Raw genomic sequence first — 12,414 nt, 5'->3', positions numbered from 1 at the left:
ATCCAGTGAATCTTCTCTGCTTCGCTCTTGCTTTGTGCAGACCACTACTGTGTTAGCAAAGCCATTTTCTTTGCCTGGAAAATGTGAATATTCCCTCTGAAGAGCACTTGAAGCATAGCGGGGGGAAATACTGCAGTGAAGAGAGGTTTCTCTGAAACTAACCATAATGGATTCCTTTTTATTCGTGTGTTAAGGGACTTGCTTCAGAGCAGAAAAGTAGCCAGGCTCCTTCAGAGATAATCTCCCACTTTCCTTTTGCCCACTATTGAATGGAGACTGAAAGGGGAAATATTTTTTCCTTGGGCTCTGCCCTGGGGTACCCTCCTCTGGTCCTCAGGGGCTCTGCATTGTATAGGGCCAGGGTGGGGGGAGGATTTGTGGTCTAAGAGTTAAAGCAGGAGGAAAGAGAGATAGGACCCCTGGATTATAGTCTTTGCTCTGAGATAGAGGTAAATAGTCACTTACATTCAAATACAAAAACTTCCCCTTTGAATTATTTTTTCCATTCCCTACCAATCCCAGCTTATCTCCCCAAAACGGTCTTCACTTTCAGAATCAATTTATAACCGATCAGACAGCTAAAATAGCTTCTTACAGTAGGTGTCTCTAGTCAATGACTGATTTGCATTAAGAAAGATATGACAGCCAAGTGTGAAGAGAAAAGAATGATAGTTTAATTTTAGAAAAATTCCACATTCATCTGAGAAATGATTACTAAGCACTGTGTATGTTCATACATAAATTATTTCTAAAAATGTGAAAAGATATTAAAATGCTAAATATTTTCTTGCAGCGGGAGCAGGAAATCTCCAGATCAGATGCTGCGGCCTTTCATGGGAAGGGATGGAGCGGACTCGCGCCCCAGCGAGGCACCCGGTGGTCCTGTGCCACTGACGGTGACACCGAGCAAGGACAAGAGTGAACGGCTCAGGGGAAAAGGGGTAGAGGGACACAGGAGGAGAGGGCCAGCTAAGACAGAGGCAAAAGCACCTTCCAGCCCCTCTGGGGATGGGTGAGAAGCCTCCCCCTCGTGCTCCGCTCATGTGAGCGCTGGGACACCCATTCTGCTGGCGCAGCAGGCACTGCTCGGCCTTAGACAGGCCTGGGGGCAGTGGTGCGTGGACATGTAATTATGGAAATAAATAGCGAGGTTCCCAAGCAGGCAGGCTGGGGAGCACCAGGCAGCCCGCTTGTATTGGGTTTGCATGGCAAGGTTTTAGTAGTGGGGGGGCTGCAGGGGTGGCTTCTGTGAGAAGGTGCTGGCAGCTTCCCCTGTGTCCGACAGAGCCAATGCCAGCCGGCTCCAAGACGGACCTGCCACTGGCCAAGGCCGAGCCCATCAGCGATAGTGGCAGCACCTCTGGGATAACAGATTTAAGAAGGGAAAAAAAGTTGCTGGGGCACAGGAAACTGCAGCCAGAGAGAGGAGTGAGAACATGTAACAGAAACAGCCCTGCAGACCCCCAGGTCAGTGAAGAAGGAGGGCAGGAGGTGCTCCAGGCGCTGGAGCAGAGATTCCCCTGCAGCCCGTGGGGAAGACCATGGTGAGGCAGGCTGTCCCCCTGCAGCCCAGGGAGGTCCATGGGGGAGCAGATCTCCACCTGCAGCCCAGGGAGGACCCCACGCCGGAGCAGGGGGATGCCCGAAGGAGGCTGTGACCCCGTGGGAAGCCCACACTGGAGCAGGTTTGCTGGCAGGACTTGTGACCCTGCGGGGGACCCACACTGGAGCAGTCTGTGCCTGAAGGACTGCAGCCCATGGGAAGGACCCATGTTGGAGAAGTTCAGGGAGGACTGTCTCCCGTGGGAGGGACCCCATGCTGGAGCAGGGGAAAGAGTGTGAGGAGTCCTGCCCCTGAGGAGGAAGGAGTGGCAGAGACAACGTGTGATGAACTGACCGTAACCCCCATTCCCCATCCCCCTGTGCTGCTGGAGGGGAGGAGGTAGAGAAAATCAGGAGTAAAGTTAAGCCCAGGAAGGAGGGAGAGGTGGGGAAAAGGTGCTTTAAGATTTGATTTCTCATTACCCTACTCTGGTTTGATTGGTAATAAACTAAGCTAATTTCCCCAAGTCTACTCTGTTTTGCCCATGACGGTAATCGGTGAGTGGTCCTTATCTTGACCCACAAGCCTTTCGTTATAATTTTTCTCCCCTGTCCAGCTGAGGGGAGGAGTGATAGAGCAGCTTTGGTGGGCACCTGGCCTCCTGCCAGGGTCAACCCACAGCACCGCTCCAGCTGTAACCTCTGCAGATCCAAAGGCAGCTCCAAGGAGCGTGACACAGCCATCAGGGGGACGTGCCAGGGAGCCAGGTGCCAGCTCCTGAAATAAGTCCTACAGCTTGTCAACAGAGCTCTGTCATCTTATCCAGAAAAAGACTAATAGTGGGCTGACGCCTGGCACTGACAAATTACCAGGTTGCTGGAATTGGGATTTGGATTCTTTGCTGAGTTTTGTTTCAATTTTTTAAGGATATCTTTATTTTGCCAGGACAAGCTCTTTTCTTTGTCCTCTCATTGTCCAAGCTGGCAAAAAGCTGCCTGAGATCTCCCACAGAGGAAGCCCAGATCCTGCCAGGTGCCTGTGCACAAGCGTAGGACACGTTCAGAGGCGGCAGGGACCTCCTTGCAAGATAAATTGTAGGCTCAGAGTCTACGAGGGAAGGAAGAGAAAGAGTCAAGAGGTGAGAAAGGTGTGTGAGGAGGGAGAAAGATGACAAGATGGTTGCTGCAAGACCATTAGAGCATATATTGTGTTTTTTACTAGATGTGCCTCATTTTTCAGTGTCAAGAAGAGGATGAGTACGCGGTGTTTGTCCCACGCTAACACGCCCTGTGAGAACAGACATCAGTCACCATGTGCCACGTTTTTATTAGTTAAGTTTCACAGAAGCATCCCTCCAAGTAGGGAATAACTCCATGCATCACAGCTCAGGTTTGACAGGAACATTAAAGGTAGTATGTATTTTGACATATCAGTCTAAATTTGTAGGCAGCAGAGGTCAGACTTGATGTAAAAAATTGTTAAGATTATTTTTTACGAAAAAGTTAAGTTTGTGGCCCTCTAATGAAGATCTTACTATCTTATATAACAGTTTTTCAAACAATCTAAACTTGTGTTATCTGACATTTTAATTAGCCTCATCTCATTGCCTTGGAAACATCCTGTCTTTTTGCATTATAAGTCCTAGAGCATTTGACACCCTAAATGCACAAGACCATTTTAGAAAGACAGCAAACTTTTATTAGTGTTGACTTTGTTGCTATACACTAGAACTCCGTCACTTGACATATTCACTCTGCACATCACCTAACTTCCCTGAAATATAACACGAAACTCTTTCCTGGCTTCATTCAGAAGAAGAAAATTATTGTATAAGCAAATTACGTCACATGGAGGACCAGATCTTTTTAGGGATTTTTGTTCTTAGGAGACAACATAGAACAAGAAATTCTCTTTCCAGAAAAGTATACCCATGAGTACCATTAGAATGACTCCAAGTTCTCTCATGCAGACTTCTCAATGGACTTCATACCAGAGGTAGGAATAAAGTAATTCTTTCATATACGGACTGGTCCAAAGAGTGAAAGGCAATGGGAATCTTCTCAGCAGACTTGAGAGCAGACTTTGAAGAGAGGAGGTACCTCCAGCTACATAAATACTTACCAATCTTCACCCTTAGTTTAACTGAGTGAGAGTTTGGGAAAAGCCGAACACTTCCAAAACTGTTGCCTTTTTTTTTTTTTCTGGCTTCACTGTTGAGATCTTCAGTGACTACCCATTGTTGTGGCAGAGACATCAACCCTTGTTCAATGCTGCTGAAGTGTTATCAAAACATCAGTCGTTATTGTGTGTTGGCCTGGACCAAACTCAGCTCATTCAGAGCAGCATGCTTTCGTGATCTCAGTACAATGCAAGCACATTACTTGTTCCTTTGCAAATATATAGCACTTTCAGTGTAAGGGATTTCTTTGTCTCGTAAAAATAATTCAACTAGCCTATAAAAATTACACCATTGTAGTATGACACTGAACAATTTCAGTTCCTTCAAAAGTTCTTTGAAACTATGCAGGACTCAAGTGTTTTCCACCCAGGACAATAAAGAGCAGTTGCTTTATTTTGCATAATTTCCTTTTAGAATTTTTTAACAAATTTGTCCTGAAACAGGAAAATATCAATTTGAAGCAATACATTTTAGACAGCAATTTCACACACACATAGAGTGGTCAGAATACTATATAACAGAACAACTCGGTGGTGAAAGGATTATGCTGGTTTACACCAAAAGCTGTATCTCTAGTACTTATGTATTCTGAGCAATAAATTAAAAAAATGGTGGAAAATTAAATTTCTTTGTCAGCAGGGCAAAAGGTTCAGCAGATGAGTTTAAGTAAGTCAATTGTCTGAAATTGGAGTGGAAAAGCACGTTCCCTCATCCAGCAATGGCTCCAGTTTTCCATCTTTCAGGGAAGAGTCAGATTCCAATTCAGCTCCCAAGATTAACATTCATCTGTTAAATCTGTTTTCTTTGACTTCTTAGCCACAATGTATGGGTTTTCACCCAGGACTTCTGTACAACAGAATACCCTCACTGCCTCCATTTCTGTTGACCAATTATGGCTGAAACTACATTCCAGTGCTTTTGAAAACAGGCTGTTTAGGCTGAAGCCTAACAGGAGTCACATGCCAGAAAATACGTCAAAGATTTTCTTTCTCTCTGGATGAAGCTAACAAAAAGCACACTTTTCCTTTCTTCCCCAGGTAAAAGCTTCTTCATTCACCCTGTGGAAAGGAAATTTAATGACATCTTTTATTTTCAGATAGCTTGCTCTTTTTCAGGGCTGCAGCACTTGCTCTGGACCCCGGGCCCCATTTTCTGTAGCAAACAGACAGTGCTGATTTGATGGGCTACGCCTGTATAGGAAACAAATGGTTCTGCCAGGAGCATCCATGGGATGGATTATCCCCACCAGGAGCCTCGGAAAAGGGCACCAAGGCAGGAAAACTGAGCCACTTGTCTCCATGTAGATGCCCCGGGATATTAATGTGCTTTTACTCTTCAGTCTTTCACTGCTGGTCAGAAGGGCCTGTGTAAAAAATACAGAATCTGCCTTAAAGGTCCTGGTAATTCATTTTTGTTCCTCATTTGAGCACACAGAACCAAGGCAAGACCAGCTCAGGCCTAAACCCCATCAAAGAGTCCCCAAAGGTTTTCACAGGACACCCACACTTCAGAGAAGGGGAGCAAATCACAATAAAATCTGGGCAGCCACCATCTACCTCCCTGGGTAGACCTGGACTCTTTAGCTGGTGACACGAGATGTGGTCAGACAGCACTTTCCCCACCCCTTGCAGCCGCTGCAGGACTGCCTGCAGGCTCACAGAGGACATCTCCACTGTCCTTAAAGGGTAGTCCTGCGAGGACATAGAAATTTAACAGATTCCTAACTCTATTTCATGTGTTCCTATCTGGGGACAAACAAACCAGACCCCTCACGTTGCACTACCAAGCCCCCAGCCATAGGGTGGTCCCTGCTCAGTGGGCACCCCACTGCTTTGGAAGCCCCCTCCTCTCCTTCCTGGGGCTACACTTACACAGACAGTGTACGGGCTGCAAATCTGGTCCTGAACGTTGTCTGCGGTCATCACCTTAAATGACTGTCTGGCACAGTCAAACAAACTTTTCCTTTCTAGGCACATCTGAGCAAAGCTATACATTTTTCCAATGCAAGGTGACATTCTGCTATTAATACGTGACTCCGGGAGCCAAAGACCTGCAGGAGCCCCACTGTGAGCATGAATGGCACCCAGCTGCATGGCAGCTGGGAAGAGAGTAGCGCTGCTCTCTCATTTACCCAGCTAAAACGCAAATATTTACTCCCAAATTGAACTGAGCTGCAGCTAGTCTGTACCAGCTGGTTATCCCATTGAGCAAAGAAAAGAGGGAAATGGATTTCTTCCTGTTTTCCTTACTGGTCAAAAGATTAAAAGCAATATAGTGGTGTTGGTCCCTAGGTATTGTCTGATTAATATCCTGTTAGCCAGCTGGCAAATTGCCAAATTGAACTTCTCTTTAAATTAGAAGGAGACTGCTCCAAAAGCTCAAATGAACTTTATTAGCATAACACTAATAATTCAGCACTTATAACCCGGAGACAAGATTGCAAGTAAATATAGGCGTGCATTGCCTATCAAGGTTTCTTTTTCCCTTTCCTCCTGGGTAGGCAAAGAACTACAACACATCAGATATTACACCACCACAGTCAGGTCAGAAGGGTCTAACTTTTACAGGAAAGGTGTTATGAAGCAAAAAGGCCAGAAGCCCTGAGAAATTCCTTTCTCCCAGCAGCATCTAGAAACTTGTCCCTTCTGGTTTTTAATAGTGTTGATCAGGTAAGAGGTAACACAGAGAAGTCTTCTTTCTTACCTCCAGGTTTCTGGTCTAGTTAGTAAGCTAGGACTTTCCTCACTGAATGTTGTCTGCTGGCCCATAAATCAGCTCCCTCTCTTGCCTGACGCTTCTAGCACATTTAACATCAACAACCATTCTGAATTCTCCAGCATGTCATTTCCTTTGGTCTTCTTCATAGCAGAGGTTTATAGCCAAGTTCAGTTTAGAAACCACCAGTACAAGACTGGAGTCAGCGGCCCATAAGGTACCTGAGATTGCTTCATTCATTCAATGTTATTCACATGTTTGGGAGTGCAGTTATGACATGCATATCTTTTGCCTACTGTCTGCATCAGCCATTCATGTCAACAGGGATTACGGAGGAGATAACTCCTCTCTGTCACCTCGAGCAGCAGTTGCTTCCCAAATAGTGCTCCCTGAGGGACTGACATGCCATAGAAGAAGATAAATGTTCTGAGGACACTCACTAAAAATACTGTGTGTTAATTCCCCAATCAAAAGTCTCAGGAGGAGAATAATGAGTGATCTGTTAGCAATTCTGTAGGTTCGCAGTTGTCTGATATCCCACATCTGGGAGCTACTGCCCTCGGGTAGCAGCTAATTGGCCCCAGTTACCGTAGTGCCTCACAGTCCTTAACGTATGTATCCTCCCTACTGCTCAGTAAAGCAAATAACGACTAATTTCAGTTCGATAGACTGGGAGCTGCATTTCAGGGAAAGCAAGGAACTGACTTTACAGCATTATACTCCACGTAAAAATCAAAGAGTGAGGCAAAATCCAGGTCCTGACAAGTTCTCTCTATGCAGGGGAGAAACTGGCCAAAGAAGATGTTTCTTTGGGTCAAATCTGCTTATTTACAAGGACTGCAAAAGTGCTGCTTCCCTGTCAAAATCAAACAACCAGCAGTTTCTTCACCTAGCCCCTCTCAGCCAGCTCTGTAACCAAAAAAAAGCTGTCGCAAGGCCTTTGCTTGAGTGAGGATCCAGTGATTGCTCTGTCTCCTCGGTTTTGTGTTACTTTCTGCCTCTGCCTCTGCAGAAGTCCTGCTCCTTCTCCCACACAGGCAGGCACACAGAGCTCATTACCTCTCCCTCCAGCTCTTTATTCTCACAGGCCAGCATAATTCAGCCTTTGTGGGAGCTTAAGAACTTGCTTCTATGGTTTTGGAGACTTGGTACAACCAGGGAGCTCTGTTACTTGTAAGGCTTATCTTGAACAAAATGTGGCTTTAAGCCCACTCACCCCCTGCAAGCGCACGCAGGCTGTAACAGCGCTGAGATACCTCGAGATTTTTTTCTTTTTAAATGCTCCATCAGCATTGATTTCAATAGGAGCTGGATGCCTAATCTGCTTATGCACTTCTGAAAATCCTATTAAGTGCCTCTTTACTTCTCTAGGTGCCTAAATATACTTTTCTTAATTTGGCTCTAAGTGATTTGCATCCGTCATCAAGATTTTTGAGAGCGCGGCTCGAGGGGAGACGCCTCCCTGTCACAGCCCTTCCATGCAGTCTGTCACTTGTTCAGATACCTAAACCGGGAACCGAGCTCTCGCGAAGATACTGTGACAGTGTGAAATATGTCTATTAAACTGTGAACGCTCTTCATGCTGTTGCCTCCTTACCTCATTACGCCTCCCATCCTGCGCTGAGCACACGCGCCCTGTCCCCCAAGGAGCCCTCACCGTGGGGTTATCATGCCTTCATCTCCCTTTCCACTGCCACCCCAGACCTATACGATTTTCTGCAGTGGGCCCCAGCTGCGGATGGAGCCGTGGCTCCTCGGCGAGAGCAGGGCGATGTATTTTGGGAGGGGGCAGAGACGGTTTGGGTGCCTGGGGACAGCAGCAGTGTCTCACCTTGGCCTCCAGGCTAGCAAATACGGAGCTTATAGAGAAGTGCGACCAAACCAGGCAGCGTATATAAACATTTACTTCTAAGGACGTCCTAGAGAATTAAATGCCTGTGGCTCAGAAATGTCTTTGCTCAGCTTTTCTTATCTTCCTTGGCTTGTTGTTACTAAAAGGCAGTCACAGGCAAGAAAAGCTGTGAGGGGACATACATCTGAGAGGCTCAAAAGAGCTAAGGCTCAGCTCCAGGGTTTGTGTCAACAGGACAGCCAAACACTCCTTGATCTGGAGAAAGGGCACGAAAAAAGGGTCTGTGCCTTTAGAGCCGGCGCTGGATGCAGAAACTGCTTCCTGCAGCCAATGGAGGTAGAAATGGGACCAAGAAGAAACCAGACTGGCCATGACCAGGCTGGTACCCACCTATGGACAACTTCTTGGGAAAGATGGGCCCCACTGGGGTCCTCAGCAGCTCTGCCCCAGCCCCACTGCAAGCCTCGGTCAGAAAGGAGAAGAGAGGAAATTAGCACCTCCAGGAATTACAGTTTAAACAGTCCTTGGAGCACCTTTAGCTGTTCTTAAGATGAAAAGAAACTTTGAAAGGGGGATTAAAGTTAGGAGGGTCTGGTTTTGATAGGGAAGAACAGCTATTTAAGAAGAGCAATGGAAAATGGAAACATATTCAGACATCTAAGCATACTTTAAGAGAAATTTAGAATAGTGCAAATATGGAAATGCTCTGAATCTGGTCAGCTATTTCTCCTCTTACAGACCCTATGCTGCAGCCCGGAAAGCTTTGATGAACCAGAGCTTAAAAACCCACTTGCCCTTTGCCACTGATTTCTCTGTATTAATTCTGTTTGCTAATAATCACAGCGCAGCAGCTGAAGTGCACCATCACTCGCAGCAACCCCAGTAAGGGCCCAGCAGTGCAGGATCTGGCCCGTGAGCTTCAGTCAGCAACTTCTGCACTCCCAGGTCTCTCCTTGCAAAGTGTCAGCTTGAGCAAGTCTTACAGCACATCTGTGCTTCAGTCCCCTGTCTGCAATACCACAGTAATAACAGTGGCCCTATACAATCCTTATGGATTAATTAGTTACCATTTGCAGTGGACATTGACAGTTGTACAGCTGATAAATCACCTTTTTGGAAAGAGTGAATAAACTCCCATACAAAAAACCCACCAAGTTACAATTTCCTGATACACAGCAAACAGGCAGACAGCCCATATCCAGAAAAAAAAAAAAAAAAGATAATAAAAAAACGATTTTGCTCATCCTCCCATTGTGTCTGTCACGATGAGCAGACGAGAGGAAGAAAGAGTTACATTTGGAATATTCTTGCCTTGGATCTGTCAAGCTTGAAAGGAAGATCCCCAAGCTGGCTTTCCTCGAGGAGCAAATGTTAACTGACAAACAGAGAGTTGGACAGGCTCTCTTAGGAGGGGAGCAGGGCTTCCCCCAGTACCGCTTTGGAGAAAATAGTTTGCATGAGGCCTAGAGCCAGAGGCCAGAACATAACCTAATTAGGCCAGAAAGGGTGATTAGCTGTTTATTTTGAAGATGTTCAAACCATGCACTCACATTATACACTGCCCTGGGAGAAAAAGGATGCTGTTTATACTCCCAGATCTAAGGGATCAGCAGAGTTTATTTTCCCCTACAAATGAAGGCCTGTTCTACTTACATTCTTTCAACTGAGATCAAATCTGTTTATTTTCACTCATCTGCAGGAAATGGGAATATTTCAGTCTATTATTCTGAGTCCAGGGAAGCAGTTTCTATTGCTTAACCATGGGCAAAGGCAAATTAGTCACAGCCTTCACGTGCTACCTCAAAAGATTTTTTTAATAGTAGTACCACTAGTGGCAAAAGGATTTACAAAAAACATAGTGCAAATTCTGCTTCTTGAACCTTGTCCAGAAGGCATGAGAAACTTTGTTAAACCCCCTAGATGACTGGTACTCCATCGTGGGAGGTGGAGTTGATCGAGTTCTCCGTCTTCCTAGCAGGCACCTCCACGTATTGATGCTGAGCTGGGGGGTTTAATGCAATATTTTCAAGCTCGCTGCTTCTTCACTCTATTGAATTAGCTGCTGATTTGTGAGGGTATCTGGAAGCATGGCACTGAAAAAGGAAAATGCTGGTGGGAGAGGAGAGGTGCAATGAGGCTCCCCACACATGGCTTCTGGTCAGACCAGTGGCAACACCATAAAGATGTCTTCCTAATATGTATAGCACACCCCACCAAAAGCTACAGTGGCATCCCACTTCAGTGTTTCCAAATATTTGTTTGAGTTGGCTTCATATTTAATTATAAAACAGCACCCTTTTGCTCGAGTTTGTTAACAGGATTTGTTGGCATGCTTTGATCTTTTATTTTTAATCATCTCTTGTGTTCATGAAGCCTTTGGTAAGATTCTCCGCTGATAAAAGTGCTCAAATTATAGCAGATGGACTACGAGGTGACATTATATCTTAGAGAGGGTTTTAATTCCTTTGAAGTTAAGCTTTCTGATGGTCAGTTAAATTATTTTAATTGTATCTTACTTATTTTAAACTTAAATCAAGACTGTTTTCCAACTACTGGAACTTAAAAATTCTGCAGAAGCTAGGCAACTGCAAGCACTGTGAATGTAAATTTTATCTGTTGACTACATTCAGCAGAAGAAACAATCAAGAATGCACTGAACATCAAATACTGTGATGAAGACAGAAATTACCAGCAACCAATTATAAAGATATGGAGCAGCAGAAGGTACAGTGTGTTACATACATTATGGGGCTGCCAGAATAGGCTACTTAGGGATGTACAATAATAATTTAGATTGTTGATCATAATAATCTCATGCTGGTCATAAGTGTCTGGCTGTTATTTTATGTTTCCCCAGCCCGTTTGCTGAAACTGTTTGCTGGGTTTTGTACTTCTTTATAGTTTGCAAATTGTTCGAGGCGAAGTGAATTTTGCTGTTTGTTTGCACAGTACCAGCTCTCAAGAAGGGGATGGGAAGTTCCGTGATCTCCTTCACAGAAAATAATTAAAAAATCCCTAATGGAAACAGTAAAAATTCTTCTCTAGGAAAAACAAACTTAGCTGAACTCTAGCTAAATTAACTGATATCCCTCATGATCCACCAATTTTCATGATGGATTATGCGGAAGCTTTATGAAGTTCAAAAATAGCACCGTGTTCCTCCCTCCTCCGCCTCCTTGTCGCAGGGTCATGCTGGCTATCAGAAGATTGATCTGCCACAAGCAGAACTTCCCCACTACAATGAACATAATCCTCCAGTTCACTGGTTTAAGTGAGTCTTGAAGGATTACTTTTCAGCGTAATGAGGGGTTAGATGCTTCCCAAGATAGCTAGGCAGCCTTCATGGGTTTTTAAGATGAGTCAGTACATGAGAAGTTGCAAAGTGCCGTAGCCTTTACTTAGGTATTTTTCCATTTTCTCACAAAAAGGCCAGGTGCTCTGAGACATTCACCTTCCTGGGAGCAAGTTTGTCATGCAGACCCCAGAGAAAAAAGTTCTTGAGGTACAGATGTTTCTCTTGTTTGTTCGGGTTTTTTTCCAAATAGCTTCATTTTGTCTCTTTATTACAAAAAAAAAAAAAAAAAAAAAAAAATTCTCTCCCATTTTCAAACATTCCCTGCGATTGCCAGGGCAACAAAACATACCAAGGTAAGATTATTTGCAAGGTTTTCATACAGTGGAGAAGTGGCAGCCCACAAACTCACATGTATGGCATAACCATGCATCCCAGTGGCCTGGCACACTGTTGCCATCCCTTGCTGTTTGAACAGTAAGAGGACTCAGTCCCTAGCAGGCTTTAGAAGATTTTCCAGAGTCCAAAATCACATGCAAGTAAGTCCTACCTGGTTTCCTTGCTTTCATGGACTCCTTGGCCAGACACTGCCTCCTGTGGCACACATCCTGATGAAGTGGCTCGTGAGTCATGGAAGTGGGAGAGCAACTGCCCAAATGCTCAATAGCTGTATTTTCTGACACAGGAATGCTCCAATCCTGCCCTCTGCAATGCAAGTAGCAGTTACTGCTCCTGGAGAAGTTGAGGACAAGCAGCCACAAAAAGCAGTTCCCCCTCCCCACCTACAGTCCCCCAGCAGAAAAGCTCCTGAAGGGAATGGAGAAGGTCACAGC

At 45.2% G+C, this 12,414-nt stretch overlaps 1 long non-coding RNA gene across 1 annotated transcript in view; it reads right to left on the bottom strand.

Moving 5' to 3' along the window:
* Positions 1-2,862: 2,862 nt before the first annotated feature.
* Positions 2,863-12,414, bottom strand: part of LOC142033580 (uncharacterized) — a 59,616-nt gene continuing 50,064 nt past the window's right edge. Inside the window, exons 3-4 of the long non-coding RNA XR_012651254.1 lie at positions 12,132-12,286; positions 2,863-4,780 (exon numbers count right to left, since the gene is read on the bottom strand). This is a non-coding gene — a long non-coding RNA (uncharacterized LOC142033580). The remainder of the gene's footprint in view (positions 4,781-12,131; positions 12,287-12,414) is intronic.

This window comes from Buteo buteo, chromosome 8 (assembly GCF_964188355.1).
Source record: "Buteo buteo chromosome 8, bButBut1.hap1.1, whole genome shotgun sequence".
Taxonomy (NCBI): Eukaryota; Metazoa; Chordata; class Aves; order Accipitriformes; family Accipitridae; genus Buteo; species Buteo buteo.
This window is presented reverse-complemented; position numbering and strand designations above follow the sequence as displayed.